The sequence below is a fragment of the Equus przewalskii genome, chromosome 5 (genome assembly GCF_037783145.1).
Source record: "Equus przewalskii isolate Varuska chromosome 5, EquPr2, whole genome shotgun sequence".
NCBI classification, from domain to species: domain Eukaryota; kingdom Metazoa; phylum Chordata; class Mammalia; order Perissodactyla; family Equidae; genus Equus; species Equus przewalskii.
The window spans coordinates 48,530,619-48,543,850 of NC_091835.1; the positions used below are offsets into that span (position 1 = coordinate 48,530,619).

General features: G+C 36.9%; 1 protein-coding gene across 4 annotated transcripts in view; it reads left to right on the plus strand.

Moving 5' to 3' along the window:
* The first annotated feature begins 4,459 nt into the window (after positions 1-4,459).
* Positions 4,460-13,232, plus strand: part of LOC103560769 (solute carrier organic anion transporter family member 1B3) — a 77,558-nt gene continuing 68,785 nt past the window's right edge. For 3 of the 4 annotated variants that reach the window (XM_070620743.1, XM_070620745.1, XM_008535040.2), the window contains exon 1: positions 4,476-4,893. The gene's annotated coding sequence lies outside the window, so the exon portion shown is untranslated. Of the gene's footprint in view, positions 4,894-13,232 lie in introns of all 4 variants that reach the window. The other variant, XM_070620744.1, reaches the window with a different exon arrangement.

Genomic DNA, 13,232 nt, shown 5'->3' on the forward strand with positions numbered 1-13,232 from the left:
CCTCACTCTCTCCTTGTTCAAACATCAGCCTTTCGGAGGCCGTGCCTGACTACCCTATCTAAAGTAACACTTTCGGTCCCTCTCTATCCCACGAACCCTACTTATTTCTCTTTGTAGCAGTTATCACTTCTTAATATATATCTGCTTGCTAATTTGTTTATTGTCTGCAAGCTCCACAGCGTGTCAAAGAGTAGTTGTTATTCCCTGCCGTAATGAACTTAAAACAGAGTAAGCACACAACTGAATGAATAAAACATCCCATATTTGAGACACGTATGAAGGAACACTAAGTAAAAATTTGGAGATGACATTTGGAGGTTTAAAAAGAATCAATTCGCTCTTTAAAAAATGTGTAAATGGATGTCACACACTGGAAGCTAAGAAAACTTTTATCCAAAGTTTTACATGAGTGACTGTCTACAGAAAAGCTTTATTAAGGAATTATTTACAATTAGTTGGACTTTAATACTGGGGTTCCTCAGGTGCACGTACACATTAGACCCTTTGATAGATTACATTTTCTAACATTCAGCCTCCAACATCGGTACAACTCAATCTTAGGTTATATGGTGCTTTAGGCCAGGTCTGCTTGGATTAAATCCATATTTTAAAAATCCAGGCATTGATTTATTTCATGCCCAAGGCCAATGCAATTGGAACGTACTCCATGCTTCATAAGCAAAATCCAAAGTAACGAAAGATTCCAATTCCAAGACAGAAAAGTATTTAGAAGGCTAACAAGTAAATCTGTTTTGCCTTAGACAGAAACACATATTAAAAAGAAAAGAAAAGAAAAAAAAACCCTGCCAGAGCTCTGGCCATTTTGAAAGTACATAGTATACTGCAATTCTGAAAAAGCATCTTTGCTGTTGTAAATCTGGGCCAGAATTGCCTGGGAGTTGACAAAGTGCCATATGTGTACTTGGACATCACCTACAATCCTCCCCGCTTCACCAAACCTCATGGAGTCCCGTCACTCTCGCCACACGGTCTCCCTAATTCTTTGCCTTCATGATAACATCCTACAGTCCTAGCAATTTCCCAGATCGCCAGGGGCATCAGTTGCTGCTAAGGTGCCCCTGTGCCTGCATTCTTCCTCCTCCCTGCCATTTCCATGCCTCCCATTCCTCCAACCTGTAGGCTCAAGATTGCTTGAGCCATTGACTCTGTACACAGGAAACTGATGAAAGCTCTGGGTCTTGAATAAAGTGCTCTTCGAGTTTACAACTTTTCTCTAATATTGCATTCCCGCTAGATGGTAAGTTCCTTTCTCTCCAGCTATTAAGTATTTAAAAAAACAGACAAGAGAAAGGAGCACAATTCTTTCTTGACCCTACAGCTCCCTGTAGTTACTGTTTTATCCCTCTTCTTTTATCGTAACTGGGTTTCCAAAGCTATTTCTGTAGAATATCGATAAGCATTTTTTCATTAACCACTAATTATATAGAGGCATTGTGCTAACTGCTATAAATATATCACCTCGTTTAATGATCTGAGCCATCTAGATGTGTGTGCAATAAATATCCCTGTGTTACAAATGAGGAGGACACTGAGGCTTAGAGAGGTTAACTAATTTCCACAAAGTCACAAAGAGAGTATACAGCAGACCTGGGTTCAAATCCACACTCTTACTACGGTGCTGACATGTTCTAAGATGACCAAGACATACTGTTTGTCCGAGTGCAACACATATTCATTCTACAATACTCTATAATCTGATTTTCAGATAATATAGTTTCCAACTTGATACATGAATTTTAGTTATTTTTTTCAAGCTTTCATTAGCACTCAATATCTTTAATTTTTTTACTTTATGATTTCTACTCTCTAGGCTTCTGTGACTGCATTGTCTCTTGGATCCCCTCCTACCTCGCTGACAGCTTCCTCTCAGGCTTTTCCTTCATTGCCCTCTCTTCTGAATTTCTGTGATGTTGGTATTCATACTCACACCCTCTCTTAAGTCATTTCTTTTACATTCAAAGATTTTTTTCTACTATGACTCCTAAATGTGATGTCTCTAATCTAGAGCTGCCTACTGGACACATCTCTACTTAATCGTAGATATCTTAGACGTAATTTACCCCTGTATTACCATGTATACACATGGCTTTTGAAAGAGTGGGAAGACCTATAAGGAAAAGACTTTCATTATTCTTATTATATGGGATCATCAATGAAGGATAGGGTAAGTCTTGATGTCACTAACCTGGGAGAGAGGGAGTCCTTAGACAAAAAATTTGACAAAGAGAGTGGAATGTAGGTTAATGAGAAAGAAGATTCACGCTCCAGTCTGAGTCTAGTCATCAAATAATTGATATTAAATGTTTTTACCCATTATAGATTTTAATATGGAGCCCACCATAGAAAGTAAGACCAATAGCTAGAAAGTGATGAAATCCTCAAAAGCAGGGGTTAGCAAACTTTTTCTGAAAAAGGGTCAGACAGTATTCATTTGAGGTAGGCCATATCATCTCTGTCAAAACCACTTAACTCTGCCATTGTAGCATGAAAGCAGCCAAAGACAATAAATAAATGGATAAGTGTGGCTGTGTTTCAATAAAACTTTATTTACAAGAACTCTTAAGGGGCTACTCTTGGGCCTCAGTACATAATTTGCTGACCACTGATATAGAGGAACAGAAAGTAAAGATCAAATAAGGTGTTACCACAAAACCACTCCCAACACCTGCTTTTCTGAATCCCCTAGCATTTAGTTTGAACTTTTTAGTAATGCTTAACTGTGTTCAAAGAAATTAAAGGATTGATTCTTTGTCCATGAATGAACAAGAGTATTACTGAGGGAACAGTATATTCCAAAGATACTCATTTTCTCTCTAACTAGTCTATGAGCTTCTTGAAGACAGGAGCATAACTTATTTATTAGTGTAGATGCCTAGCATGAGCACATTGCTTAGCATATTAATGCTGCTCAATAAACTGGTTTCAACTGAATGAGTTGAGGTCTTCAGCACTAGACGGTTGTACTCACTCTCCAGTTTTCAGCTACTTTCCATGGACCCAAGACTGGGGTAAATTTCCTAATGTATTTAGATGACACAAATAATTAGAGATCAGCTCAAGCCTATATTTCTCAACGTATGGAAATAAAGGTGACTCTCACCAGCCTTTAAGTCACTAAAGTATTTGTAAAGGTGTTCCAAAATTTAGTTCTTTTTTGAAGGACTCTACTCCTCCACCTGGAGGCTGACCTGGCTGGGACTCCAGTTGTCAGGGTCTTTTCTCTGACACTGTTTTTCCCAGTGGTCAAGCCTTTCCTCCTAGGACAGATAATATTGCCCAGATGACTTTGACTTCGTATTCTATTGGTTACATATAACATTGGAGGCCAGCAGAGAAAGAAAGATGAGGCATGAAGAAAGCAATTACCACCTGTAATATTTTCCTATTTTATAGCAATACAAAGTTTCACAAACTTAGTAGCTTAACATAACACAAATCTATTCTCTTGCAGCTCTAAAGGTCATAAGTTGAAATCAGTTTCATGAAGCTAATGTCTAGGTATCAGCAGGGCTGATTCTTTCTGGAAGCTCTGAGAGGAGAATCTGTTTCTTTACTTTTTTCCAGTTTCTAGTGACCACTTGAGTTCCTTGGCTTGTGGCCTTTCCTCCATGTTCAAAGTGTATAACTCCAGTCTCTGCTTCTATCATCACATTGCCTTCTCCTCTGACTGTAGTCAAATCTCCTTCTTCTTGACTCTTAAAGGACTCTTTTCATTACATGTAGAGCCCATCCAGATCACCCAGGATACTCTCCTCATGTTAAGGTCTTAATTATATTTGCAAAGGGACTTTTGTCGTGTAAGTTAACACTCACAGGTTCCAAGGATTAGGGCATGGGTATCTTTAGGGGCCGTTATTCAGCCTCCCATGTCATTATTCTCCTCTGCCCTTCAACTTTATTTTATACATTACATGAAGTTTACAAAAGACACTGCTGAGATGTCAAATTCTGAGAAGAGACACCAAACTTCTATTTAATCATTCAACATTTTATTCAACAAATATTTCATGGGTATCCATTAGGTATCCAGAACTGTGTTAGACTTTGAAGCAAGCACCGTAGATATATCCCTACCTTCAGGGAGCTCACGCTCACATCATCCCCATTACTAAGTCATGTATGCCCTCCCCGCTACTCCTTTCCCTGCTATGGATTTGCCCTTCCAAGTCCAGTCCTGCCTTCCTGACCCTAAGCCAAATAGTTCTGTCTTTCTGGGAGGATGGAACAGGAACATAATTCATTTTACCGTGTAACACAATTAATTTATCAGCATTAAAAACCTACGCAGATGATGTTTTACTCTTTAGTTATTATGTTTACTTCACCTAACCTGAAGTAGCATGGAAAAAACATTGTAATATCCTAGGCATGGGTTAAATTTGTGAAGGCTCCTAATCTCTTTGGAGTAGGGATTAGTGACTGCATAAATATTGCCCAAGAAAGAGCTAATTCCTGAAGAATGAAAGCAGCTTTTACTGCAAAGTGCTAGATGACTACTCAGATATGTGAACTGCTTAGAATAGCCATCTTTACAGACAGGAGTCTGCTTCCACCTACTGGCTGGAGAATCTCACAATCTTCAGTACCACACAGGTAGTTTCTATCTGGGTCTCTGCATTTGTTTCTGATTTGTAGATGTAGTGTCAGCTTCTGTTCACCTAGGCCTCCTTTCCTCCAAAACCTACCAGCTCTCTCTCGTCCTAGCTTCTGGAGTGACTGACTGAACTAGCCAGTATGTTGTGTTATAAAAATTGTTAGGCAGCTACAGATATCCAAGGTATCCCAGAGGACATCTAAAGCTGTGAAGAAGTGTTTGGGACACAGAACACACTTACAGAGGCCTGAGGAATTTGGTCAAGATGATCCAAAGAGGTAAGGTCATGACTGGAATTTCAGGGGTCACTTGATTTGCAATGGTGGAGGACAGAAGAATTCTGTTGCTGCAAAGACAATTTTGGGGACTGTGACTGGTCTTTGTTATATCATGTGGGAGTAAATAACTTGAGAATTCTCTAGGAAAGTTGGAATTTCCAGAAAAAATATATTTATTTTGTGATCTGCAGTGTTAAGAACATATCAGAAAGCAGGGGTAATTAGGATTTCTGTTGTAGGAAACCAAATGTTGTACTGGTGCTATTCAATTGGACACACATTTTTGCCATTTGAGTACAAAAAATTATTATTCTGAGTTTGAGCCAAAGAGTACCAGAAAGAGTTGAGGGAAAGAATATGTGTATCATATAATATATTAGAGAACTCTGTCATAAGGTCTTGTGGAATTAGCATGAATGTGGTCTATAATCAAATAAATGCAAAATGAAACAATAGTTAGTTTCTGGTTTGCAACTGATTAATTGTCCAAGATTGAAAAAAAGGTATGACCAATAGATATGAATTGAGAGGTGAAATATATATGGAGGGACTGTTATTGATAGAATTTTTCTGGAAAGCAGTTTGAAAAGTCAGTTTTGAAAAGCTTACACTCTTCGTATAAGTAATTTTGGTTCAAGGATAGTATACTATAGAAATAATCACACATGTGCTCAAATATTTACGTAGAAAGGCATTCACTAGAGTATTGTTTGTAATTAGAAAAAGCCTATTATAACAGCTACCATGTATTGAGGGATTATAATGTTCTGACCTTGTGCATGATCCTTGATCCTTAGAGATAGCAGGAAATGAAAAGGAGAGAAAAGAGAAGAGGGGAAAGAGAGAAATAATATAAAAACTAGAAGTAATAGAGCATTGCCTATCCCCTCTGTTTCCTCACAGGCTAATGATTTGGTATTTAAGGACTTGGAAGAAGTTAGATTAAAGCCTAGGGATGGTTTAAGTGAGATTTTGTGACACTCTTGGAAAAAGGCCATTCTTCCTCTGCTCCACCTCAACCACAGTACAGATTGACACCCTGAAGTTATTCTGTCCAAGAAGGTAGCCACTAGCTACACGTGGCTACTTAAATCTAAATTAAATAAAACTACAAATTCAGTTTCTTGGTCATACTAGCCACATTTGAAGTGTTTAATAGCCACATGTGTCTAGTTGCTACTACATTCAGGAGTTCACTTATGGAACACTTTCATCATCACAGAAAGTGCTGTCGCACAGCACTGCCCTGAAGGCTTAATGGAAACAGCCTTGAGTAGAATTTCTATGCCTTGTTGAGCAGTGGGAAAAATGTACTCCATTGCACTTCAGTCACCCCATCCCATAGCCATTTTCTGGTATTTGTCATCACCTGGAACTGCTCCAAAATAATACATTTAGATTTCTACTTCTTTCCTTGATGTCATTCCTTCAACTACTCTCAGCATATCCTTCCTACAAACTCATTGGACTTCCAATTTATTGGTCCCTTTGTCTCCTATCCATTAGTACATTGATGTCCAATAAAAATATAATGAAGTATAACGATTATTTAGGTATTCTAATAGATACTTTCTTAGCTTAAGGAAGCTCTAGTCATAGTTTGCTAAGTGTTTTACTCATGAGTGAATGAAGAATTTTACCAAATGCCTTCTCTGCATGTTTTGAGATAATTATATATAAGATTTTTTCCTCTTTATTTTACTGATGCAGTGAATTACCTTGATTGACTTTTGAATCTTAAGCCATTCACTAATGATAAAAAATACTCTCAGAAAACTAGACATATAAGGGAACTTTTTCAGCCTACATCTACAAAATCATACACCTAGCATCATAGTTAATTGTGAAAAACTGAAAACTTTCTCTCCTAATATTGGGAAGAAGAGAAGGATGCCTGTTCTCACCGCTTCTATTATGTGACATGATAGTCTGAAAAAGGACTGGTGTGGAGGTCCCAGACAGTACAATAAGGCAGGGGAATAAAAGGCATCCAAATTGGAAAGGAAGAAGTCCACCTATCTTTATTTGCACACAACATAGTAATCTACATTAAAAATCCTCAGAAATATATTTTTAAAAATCCACTAGAACTACTAACTGAGTTTAGTAAGGTTTCAGGATACAAGCACAATATACAAAAATCAGTTTTACTTCTATATGTTAGCATTAAAATAACTGAAATTAAAATTGTCAGAAATTGAAATTAAAATAATGTAATTTGTAATGGTATAAAAATATGAAATGCTTAATGAATTTAACAAAAGATATGAAAAACTTGTACTCTGAAAACTACAAAACTGTGCTGTGAGAAATTAAAGAAGACTTAAAGGAGAGATGGATCACGGTCATAGACTGTATGACTCAATATTGCTAAGATGCCATTTATACCAAAATTGGTCTATAGTCACTACAGTCCCTACCCAAATGCCAGTAGAGTTTTTTTCAGAAATTGATAAGCATAATCAAAAATTTATATGGAAATACCAAGGACCTAGAATAGCCACAACATTCTTAAAAAAGAAGAAGAAAATACGAAGACTTATGGTATCTGATTTCAAGGTATATTATGAAGTTATAATAATCAAGATACTATGGTGTTGATATAAAGATAGATATGTTGATCAATGGAACAGAATAAAGAGTCTGGAAACAGACCCACACATTTATGTTTAACTGATAATTTACAAAGATTCCGAGTCAAGTTAATAGGGAAAGAATAATTCTTTTAACAAATGAGGCTAAATAAATTGGATAAAAACAGGCAAAATAAGGAACCTTGACCCTTGCCTCAAACCTTGCACCAAAATTAATTAAAAATGGACTAGAGAACTAAATGTAATAGCTAAAAATATAAAACTTCTCGAACAAAATCAGAAAACTTCGTTGACCTTGATTTAGGCAAAGATTTCTCACACAGCACACAATAAAGCACAAGTTGTATGGGAAAAATTAATAAATTAGACTTCGTCAAAATTTTAAACTTTTACTCTTGAAAATCTTTACGAATATATATCCAGCGAAGATATTGTTTGGAGACCTCTAAAGAACTCTTACAACTCAATAGTAAGACAAGCATCCCAGAAAATACTAGACAAAGATTTGAGTAGACATTTCACCAAAAAAAAAAAAAGAGAGAGAGAGACAGAGATAAATAGCAAATAGGCACGTGACAAGATGCTCAGCATCACTAGTCATCAAGGAAATGAAAATTGAAACCACACTTATATACCACTGCACATCTACTAGAAGGACTAAAATTAAAAAGCCTATTCCTACCAAATGTTGGTGAGGATAAGGAGGAACTGAAACTCGTACATACTGCTGTTGGGAATGCAAAATGACGCAACTATGTTGGAAAACAGTTTAGAATTTTTTAAAAACTTAACACACACCTTCCATATGGCCAAGCATTGCAATACTAGATATTTTTCAGGAGAAAGGAAAGCATATGTCCCACAAAGACTTATAAGAAAATATTCATAACACTTTTATTTGTAATAGCCCCAAACTGGAAACTACTCAAATTTCTATAAACAGATGAGTAGATAAAGGAATTGTGATACATTCATATAGTAATGGAATATTAATCAGGATAGAAAGGAATGAACTATTCATGTACAGAACAACATGGCTGAATTTCAAAATAATTGCGTTGAATGAAACAAGTCAGACAAAAAGGAGTACATACTGTTTGATTACATTAATATACAGTTTTTAAAATATACATTAATCTATAGTGATGGAAAGCAGATCAATGGTTAAGTCTAGGGTGGGGAAAGGTAGAGAAGGGCAGGAGAAAACTTTTGGGAGTGATCATTATGTTCATTATCTGGTCTTGTTGGTGAATACATATGTCAAAACTCATTAAATTGTATACTTTTGAATAAACACAAAAGTCTTGAGACAGGAACATGATTGGGACATTTATGGAACATCAAGGAGGCTTGTACTGCCAAGAAGAAATTACTAAGTAGGATATAATGTTATAGGGGTACCCAGGGAACAGATTCTGTAGATTTTGGTAGAATATAGAAAGGACTTGAGTATTTATTCTAATTGAGCTAGGAAGCCATTGGAAGATTTTGAACACAATTTTCACAGAGAATTTCCTCATGTTGATTCAGTGTCAAGTTTGACTCTTCAAAGAAAATGAATTATTGGCTGTTTTCAACATTTTAATCACATCCATCAATAATTGGATAATTGCTTCATATACAATTATAGACAGCTTCCTTACCATCTTTATTTTGCCAGTGTAAGTCTTTGCTTTTAACATCACTTCTTTGCCATAGGTTTTCTTTATATGGAAAATTCAATTGCTCACTCATTCAAAAAAAACGTTTATTGAGTATCTACTAGGTACCAGGCACTGTTCTAGGCACTGAGGATACAGCAAAAGAGATGCAAACCTATCCTTGTTCTTCTGGAGCTTACACTGTAGTGTAAATTTATGTTTGGTAAGGCAGATGAAGGCAGACAATAAACAAGAGATGTGACCAGAATTCCTAGATGATGGCTAATGAGAGAAAAATAAAGTAGTTAGAAGTTATACTGAGGTAAAAGAGGGTAATATTTAAAGGGATGGTCAGAGAAGAACTCTTTGTTAAAGTATCATTTGTGTGGATACTAAAAGATGTGATGGAGCGAGCTATGCAAATATCTGGAGAAGAACATTCTAGATAGAAAGAACAGCAAGTACAAAGATGCTGAGTATTGGGTCTATATCTTATTGGACCTTGAGGCCATTCTTTGGACTTTATGCTGAGTAATGTAAGAAGCTATCGGAGGATTTGAGCAGAGCAGTGTCATGATATGACCTGTTTTGACATGGCAATTCTGGCTGCTGTGTTGAAATCTACACAGGGAAGTAGGGTTGGGGAAGAGGGTTGGTGAGTATAAGGAAACAAGCTGAGATACAAGTTGGAGGATGTTGCAGTAATTCAGGACCAGAGTGACAGCTGTGGAAGCGGTAAGAAGTGGTCAGATTCTGGATGTATTTTGAAATTAGAGCCTGATATGATGTGAGTAAGAGAGGAGTCAAGAATGATTCCAGCATTGTGTGTGTGTGTGTGTGTGTGTGTGTGCAACTAGAAGGATAGAATTACAAGTTACTAAGATAGAGAGAACTACAAAAGGAGACGTTTGGGAAGGGAAGATGGAAAGAACAGCTTGGAAAATGTTAAGTATGAGATGTCCTTTACATATCTAAAGGGAGATGATGAGCAGGCAATGGAAAAATCTAGAGCTCAGGAATAAAGTCCTGGCCAGAGATAAAAATTTTGGAATTATTATATACAGATGGTATTAAAGACATGAGCATAAATAGGATCAATACAATGAGATCAATACAACCTTCAGTACAATGGTTGAATCCTATGTCACGGAATCAGTGGAAATGACTCAGAAAGTTATCATAGAATAAGTAGGAGTTGAAGCCTGAGACACTCCAATTAAGAGACCAAAGATACATAAAGGATTTAGTAAATAAGGTGGAAATGAAGTAACTGATGAATTAAGAAGAAAACCACAAAGGATGGTGTTCTGGAAAGTATTTCCAGGAGAAGGGAATAACCAGCTCTGAAAAATGCTGCTAATAGTTCAAATCAGATGAAGACCATTACATGCAGCATTTAGGTAATTTATGCCTTAGGCAAGAGTACTCTGAGTGGAGAGTTGGGAGCAAAAACTTGATTGGATTGTGCTCAGGGGAGAATATGAGGAAAGGAATAGAAAACAATAATTATAAGTAAGACTTTCGAGAAGTTTCTCTTTTTTTCCTGTAAAAATAGCACAGAAATAGGGCAGTATCTGGAAAGAGAATAGAATCAAAAGACGGATCTTTGAAGATGGAAAAGTGACAGCACCTTTATATGTTGATGGGAACATTTCTCTAGAAAGGGAAAATTGATATCCTTGGGAACACAAGGAGAGTGGACAACCTGGTGCACAAGTGGAGGCTGGTCTTAGAGCACAGACGTTCATCAAGACAGAATATGTGGTACTGATACTGTAGGTAGAGAGATGTGATGGAAGGAGCTTTGGGAAGTTTTGTTCTTCATTTTTGTCATTGAAATAGTCATCAGCTGAAGGTGAGGATAGGAAGGAGTGTGCTAGAGTTTTGAGGAGATAGGTGAAGGTAAAAAATAAATAGAAAGACGACATGGATTAAGAAAATGTAACATGATACCTAGGCAAAATGAAAGGCCCATTTGAGCATAAATTTAACCACCATGTGGTTGAGGGTTTTTCTTCAACTGCATCCAGCAGCATGGATGAATGGACAGAGTAGTCTAAGAGTTGGATTTAATCAGTGTTGAGGTTTTGTCAAGCAATTAAAATGGTCTGAGTCACAAATGACTTGAAGACATATGGAAGAAACTTATTACCACGACCACTCAGATATGGAAGGAAATGAGGACACGAAATAAGAAACAGGGAAATCTCTGGTAGAATCAGTCAATGGATTATAGATCCTGGTCAGTGGAAGCACTGTTGCATACAGATACTACAGAGTGTGAGCTGAAAAGATAAATAGTGGTAATCCAATCCTTAAAATTGATATTATGGAGAAGTTGCAGTTTTTGGCATGACAAGGTCTAGAATATGTCCATTGGAGCGAGTAGAAAGAAGGTCACTGGAGAAGACAACAATATCAATAACAATATTCTTGATAGCAATATCAAGAAGACAGAGAATTAGGATTCTCTTCATGGTCATTGAAATCACCAGTAATTACGATAACAGTAATATTGTGAGAGATTGACTTTGAACCAAGAGTTAAAACTGTCATGGAATAAGTGGGAGTGATTCGAGGATTAGTAGATGATTCTAACAACGAGGATAAGTCATAGTCTTTTGATATGAGATTCAAAACCATGGATTCTGAGGGAAAGGGTGTGAAAGTGGAAAGGAAGTAACCAAGTAAAGCAAGTTGGAAACCAGTTCATCTGGTGTGGAGTAATGCCCCCACCTTCTTTAGGGAAGGGCCAGATGTAACTTAGAACAAGAAGGTGATGCAAAAAAATTCAGAGAAGGTAAAGGGAATTCTACTTGTTATTAACCATGAGTTCCAAAAAGCTCCAGAGAAGAATCTCAGTCCAGGATTGGGAGAAGGAAGGGGGATGAAGGACAAAAACAGGGACATGCAGAGCCATATAGTGATTAGACAGGAGGTGAGGAGAATGATCAGGGAATCCCCACCTTCTTATGATGGTGGTTAAAGTAAGGGAGATGATGGCCATAATACAATTAATCATGATAATGCCAGGGCTTTAGCATCAGTGAGTAGAGAGACGCAGAGTTCTTTCCAGGAGTATACAGCCTTCTTGGAGATGCCTCTTCACCATTGCCAAGGGAGGTGTGAAGGGAAGGCAGCAGCAGATTTGCTTTGAGCCTGAAGACTCCCTCTTAAAGCATACCTGTGGCATTCACCTGAGAACTCTGGGAATAAAAACTGTTGGAAAAACCTGCTGGGCACATGTCTTAGAGATTTTCTTTTTATGCCTTTCGTATGAATTAATTGCTCTAAATATTTATAATACACAAATGTCCTACAATGAATCTTATTAGGTATTAGGTATTGAATCTATAATGTGTCAAGTACTGTGTAAAGCATTTTACAGACTCTATTTAATCTTTACTCCAAGTATTGTCTTGCTACTTTATAGATGAGGATATTGGTGCTCAGAACCCATTTAACTAACCTACTTAAGTTCATACTGCCGGTAAGTAGCAGAAACAAATTGGCTTCAAAATTCATCAGACTTCAAAGAACATGACACGTCATCAGAACTGTGGTGATTATCTCTGGAATAAACATCAATAGACTGTTTTTAACAAATTTTGCAATTCTATTGACCCGTGGATGTTAGCATAATATTGATGTTGAAAGAACTGTTGCAATGTCTTTCCTCTGACCGCTTTTATTCTTCCACAAATTGCACGAGAAGAGCTGTCTAATTACTCAAACAGTCACACAGAGAGAAGGGCACGGAAAATGCTCTTTGATCTCTGGCAACATTCCAGAATTTCACCACATAGCTTTAGTTTAGGGATTAGAAAGATTCTCAGTTAATGTACACTATTGTACCTTCATTCTTTTTGTATACTTGTCTCAAAACAAGATGATGTGCCTTGCGTAGTATGGAAATTCGAAGAAAAAAATCTTTAGCATGGGAACATCTAAATTATATTCCTACTCTCAGTGGAAGGAAAGTCCACAAAAACAACTAAAAACATTCTCTATCTCAGCTATGGTGGTTCTCAAAATCTAGTGTTCCATAAAGATTAACTGAAGAGCTTATTTTTTTAAAAAAGCATAATCTTTGGTCAACTAAATA